Source organism: Seriola dumerili, unplaced genomic scaffold, assembly GCF_002260705.1.
Source record: "Seriola dumerili isolate Sdu_G_001 unplaced genomic scaffold, Sdu_1.0 BDQW01000267.1, whole genome shotgun sequence".
NCBI lineage: Eukaryota > Metazoa > Chordata > Actinopteri > Carangiformes > Carangidae > Seriola > Seriola dumerili.
In genome coordinates this window covers 266,006-272,130 of record NW_019174522.1, presented here as the reverse complement: position 1 = coordinate 272,130, position 6,125 = coordinate 266,006, and positions in this window count along the sequence as shown.

Below are 6,125 nucleotides of genomic sequence, written 5' to 3'. Positions count from 1 at the left end.
TGTTTGATATGTAGAGTTGGTCATAGTCGTTAGTCTGAAGCCTCATTACAGATGACTTCTATCTCTCCCTACCTCTCTCCTGCTCTCTCTGCTCAGTGTGTCTTATGTTTACTTATTCCTCTGCCTCCTTTAGTAATAATGATACATGTGATGAAAGTAGTTTATTTGCTGTAATGGAGGCGAGGCTCAGTGTGTTGGAAGTGCTCCTCCTCTTCCCTGCAGTTTCAGAGCAGCCAGGAAACCAGAGCGGCTCGGTAGACTGCCTGTAACAAGAGGTGTAGCCCTAAGTCCCTGGACAGCATTTATACAAGTTTAATTAATAATGCACGAGGTTAGCGGAACAATTTACAGCTTTAGTTCATCTTTGACTGAATCCAGATTGAAACCAATCAGGAAATCAGTGGTGATATGCCACATGCTTGTTTTCTTCTGGCCCAGAATCAGCCAGCTACATGGCCCAAATCTGGCCCATATACAGCATGACTGTTAGATGCTACTTCCACATCTGGACCAATTCTGGCACACACAGAAAATTTTGCGGCTGTCAAACAATACCAGAGGATAATACTAGGACTCTGCCCAGATGTGGAAGTATATGGGCCAGACTCAGGCCAAGGAACCAGGGATCTGTTGGAGCAGAAGATCAATTTCCTATGTGGGACAAAACTCTTCAAATGTTCTGGTGCATCAACACCTGCATTTCCTGATCATGGTAGGATATCCAGATACAGGTCAAAATGGGGTGTGAGAGTCAGTGGAGTAAATTCCTCTCACTTTTTAAGTTTATACCAGGCCTGCTGTCATACAGAGGGATGATGAAATGAATCATAAAAACGAGGATAATGATGGATGCTCCTCTGAAGCATTCCTGCTTGTTGACTGGATCGAACAGTGGGGCCAGCCCTATAATCGCGAATGTCCCTGACGGACTGATCCTATTTCCACCACTGGTCAGTGGAGTGCCGAGCCGCAGTCTACTAAGCTGCTCTGGTTTCCCGGCTGCTCGGGAACTGCAGGGAAGAGGAGGAGCGCTTCCAATACACTGAGCCTCTCCTCCATTAACTTTAAGCTGACAGCCGTCACACAGACGGATCAATGTCTGTGTAAAAGGGAGAGCCAAAATGGTAGAGCACGTCAGGCCTCTGATTCCTGAACACACTCTCTAAGATCACAGACTGAGGCGGCGTCATGAGGGGGCTTCTTAACAGTAATATAACAAGATCTAAACACCATGTCTGGTTTCCTACAGACATGACTCTTGTGCAGTCCTGGTCTCATCAGACCAGGGAACCTGGTTTCTCTCAGTCACAGAGTCCTGTAGCTGCTTTTTAATTTAAATGATTACAACTGCAACATAGCAATATGTGGGAAATGGAGGGGTTTGAAAACTTTCTGAATGAACTGTATATTTGCAAGATGATAGGGTTAACATGGTGATACCAATGCGCTCGAGTCTTTGTTTTTTTTCTGGTTCTTATTATTTATGACCCCCAACAGGGTATCCAGTTGAAGTCTGCACTTTACTGACACTGCTCTGTTTATTGGTATTGTCTGGAGTTCAAAGAACTCAAAAAGCCCAAAAAGCCTAAAGGTTTACCAACACTTATTCAGACCCCTTTACTTTGTTGTCATTTTAAATTGATAAAGTTTAATTGATTTAAATGTATTTAATTTAATGCACATTTATGAAGAACCAAAAACTTCTTCTTAACTCTCTTATTAACTAAAGTCTTCAGAATGTAGTCCAGTTCTTTATAGGACCCCCTTCATCAGCAGTTCCAGATTCAGTCTTGAGTCTCTACAAGCTCTGAACCTGGATCTGGTTAGTTTATCTCAGTCTTTCTGACAGATCCTCTCAGACTCAGACTGGACAGGAAGTGTCTGTGAACGGTCCTCTTCAGGTCTCTCCACAGGTGGTCTATGGGGTTCAGTTCTGGACTTTGGCTGGGACACTCAGGGACAGTCAGAGACTGGTCCTGAAGACTCTCCAGTGTTGTCTTGGCTGTGCTTCAGGTCACTGTGGAGCTGAGAGGTGAACCGTCACTCCAGTCTCAGGTCTCCTGGACTCTGGATCAGGTTTTCTTCAAAGACCTCTCTGTATATGTGACATTCATCCAGCATCAGGTCTGACCAGTCTCCCTGTCCCTGCTGCTGAGAAGCCCCCACAGCATGATGCTGTCCCCCATGCTTCACTGTGGGGATGGTGTTGTCCAGGTGCTGAGCAGGACCTGGTGTTTGGAGTCCAGAGAGTCTGGTTCCTCCTGGTCTCAGAGTCTTTAAAGTTTGTCAGTCAGACTCCAGCAGCTTCATATGTCTTTGACTCTCAGTGTCTCTGTCTCGTCTCTGTACCATAATAACCTGATTGATGCTCGTCTTTCCAGCAGCTTCTCCATCTCTGCAGGGACTTCTGAAGCTCCTCCCTGACCCAGGTCCCTCTGACCTGCTCCCTCAGTTTGTCTGAGCACCAGCTCTAGAAGAGTCCTGCTTCCAGTTCTTGTTCCCACGGTTCTCCTGAGAACACTTACACCTTTCTGTCCTGACCTCTGTCTCACCACAGTTTGATCATAGAGGTCTACAGAGAGTTCACTGGACTTTATGGTCTTTGTCCTGAACCGTGGGTGAACTGTGGGACCTGATACACACAGGTGTGTGTCTTTCTGAACTCTGTCCAATCAGCTCAGTTCACCACAGGTGGACTTCAGTCCAGGTCTAGACTCAGTTGATCACTGTTTGGAGGCGCAGTTAAGAGTCTGAAGACTTTGGTAGAAGAGATTCAAGTGGTCTCAGTCCACATAGTTTGACTGACTGATCTGGACCCAACATGTTTGGTGTGAAAGAAACCTGGGATTGACATGAAAACCTGATCTCAGAGACTCTACAGCATAATCGCTATGGTAGAATCTGTTTTGTGTTTTTGGACTAACTCATGAGATGATCTTGTACACGCACAGATCCATATTAATCCATACCTCTTATCATAAAGTGTTACAGGTGTTAGGCAGCTCAGTCAGTGACTACAAAGCTTTGGCCTCATTTGAAGATTGCAGCATTTAACCCTCCCAAGCTGTTATATGAAAGTGCTTTAAGCAGCAGCTAAGCTTGGCAGCCAGCGCTTCGCCCTTCTGGAAATATACTGCTATGTTATGAAAAGACAGCTCTCTGACTTGATATTAACTATTTTCAGGAAAGTTCAATAAAAGTTTCTTTTCCTCTGGAGCACGTGTGATGTTTTACTTTTTGACCACATAGAAAAGAGACAAAAACTGAGCCTCTTATTTTCTTTGATTTTGACTTGTTTGATAAAATCAATGAATGAACCCACTGATCGAGGACTGACCTTGGTCCTTTATTATTTTATTAATTAGTGAACATTCATCATTCATTCAGTTTTTTTTTTTAAACTAAAAACCAAAAACATCAAATCAGAAGACATGGTTCAATTCTGGTGTTCATAAATTCCTTTTTTTTATTTTTCCTTGTTGAATTGAAGAATGAATAAAGGTAGTCAGGTGACACAGAAGTAAAGGTAAATATTTCAAAATAAAAGCCAAGAGGATAGAAATTACCACTCTTTAAAAACAGGCAGACAGTTTGGTTTTTATGTATTTATTTCTCTGACATGGTCCAGAGAAGAACTCGTCACATTTTGGGATTCTATGTATGAATGTGATTTTCTTTGAAGTCTGGTGTCTGAAACTTCTCTGTAGACTCTACTTTAGCGGCTACTCATGTGTAAAACAACTACATTATATGATTGATTTCTCCACTATATGATGTCTGATTGATGAATTTCAGAATAAAGGTTGTAGTGTCAGCTACGACCAGCAACCAACAGCAGCTATAAACAGTGAACATTAGCTTGATCATGTAGCAGAATATGAAGTGACTTGGTGAAACTGTGAACAATCATCTGGTAACAGTGGGGACCTCTGCTGGTCACTTTAGACAACACTATCTCTGAAGGACCACTATTTCCAAATATTAATTAACAAGGCTATTAATTCATGCTACACTAGTAAATGATACATCACACTCTTCTGATAAAACATTTTTATGTCTTAATGTAAAGACACAAACAGATCTTTATCTGTTTATCTGTGCCTGTATAATGTTACTCTTCATAGAGATGCCAATTTATCCTCTGGGCTTTTATTTTGAAATAATTAATCTGACCTGACTACCTTTCTTCGTTCTTCAATTCCATCTATCCATCCATTAGCTATACTGCTTATCTTTATAGGGATGCAAAGGGCCTAGAGCCAAGCCCACTTGACATTGGACGAGGGCTGGGGACACCCTGGATAGATCGGTGTATCACAGGGCTGACATATAGAGACAAACAACCATTCACACTCACATTCACACCTATGTGCAATTTAGAGTCACCAATTAACCTAATGTGCATGTCTTTGGGCTGTGGGAGGAAGGAGTACCTGGAGAGAACCCATGCAGACACAGGGAGAGCATGCAATCACCACACAGAAAGGCCCCAGCCTGAAGGCAGGTTCAAACCGGGTACCTTCCGGGTGCCATCCTATTCTTCTTCTTCTTCAAAAAAAAAAGGTATTTACAAACAGCAGAATTGACCCATTTTTTAAATTTGATTTCTTGTTTTTATTTTTTTTAAATTCTGACAATAAAAAAAACAAACTGTTTTTGGTTTAAAATGAAAGAAATAAATTGCCTGAACATACACAGACCCTAATCAATTGTAATTATGTGCCTGCACACTTATTAGTATTGTTATTCAAATATTTATCTTTTATTATGTGCCTGCAATGCAAATCAAATCTTTATCTTTTTAGTGTGAACATTGTGTGAAATCTTTGTTATGTGTGTCATGTCCCATCCTGGTTTAGGTTATGTTTTCTGTTTTTTGTCATTTTTGGTTTTCACTTCCTGTTTTATTTTGGTGTTTGTCTAACCTCTCCTCTCGTTCCAGATTTGCACCTCCTGTCATCATGTGTTTCCTGCCCCTGTCATTGTCACCCCTAATGTGTTGCACCTGTGTCTCATTGTCCTCCCCTCCTAGTGTATTTAGTCTGCTTGCTCCCTGTGTCCTGTGCCACTTTGTTCATTGTATCAAGCATTCCAGCATTTTCTCCATGTTATTCCTAGTGGTTTTGACCAGTTTTTTCTTTACCTAGTCTAAGCCTTTGCCCTTTGGATTTGACTGCCATCTCTGCCTGATTACCTGTGTACCAACCTTGTTTGTAATAAAGATCCTGCGTTAGATTGCCGTTTCTCGGTCAAGCATTTTTGAATCCTCATCCTGTGGTCCTGTCAATGTGTCAATATTACTATCCAAAACAACCAAACCCAGTGTCGGCCCATGGCATAGGCAGTATAGGCGAATGCTTGGTGCAACAGAAATGGGGTAAGAAAAAAATCTAAATGTTCTTTAACTATTTACTTATACTATTAGTAGTATTATTTCAAAATAGACCACACAACAACGTAACTACATACCAAAGCCTATGAAATAATGGAGAAGCTTTTTTTTTTTCTTTTCTGGGTTCCTGCCGCCCTCCGGCCCCCCTTCCTGGCTCGTTACACTTTACCTGCTCTCTGGGGAGGACAGGCAAGTTATATGACGTGACCCCAGAAAAGATGTTGTATCTTTCATCATGTCAAAACGACCAAAGCTCTCCGGTGCCCAGGGAAGAAAAAGAAGACAGAAAGAGGAGGAAAAACAGGAAAAAGAGAGAGGTACAGTAACGTAATGTGATGAAATGAATTGTCTTTTGCATTGGTAGTTACCATTGTTGGAGCAGAGTGTTAACTTGCTAGCTTATTTTTGGATGATAGTAATGCGGTTTGCTAATCAACAATAGCTAGAGTTAATGTCAGTTAGCATTACTCCACCCTTAAATTCATCAGGAAAATNGAGTGTTAACTTGCTAGCTTATTTTTGGATGATAGTAATGTGGTTTGCTAATCAACAATAGGAAATATTGTTGGATATATATTGGAAATATTAACGTTATGCCTATTCAGGGGTTGTTTTCACCAGCTGGCTGTGTCATACATTTTTATTGACATCTGGTTAGCCAACGTTTGCCCTGCTTGCAATAGTCACACAGCATTATTAAACTGAAATGAAATTGTTCATTTATGCTATGTGT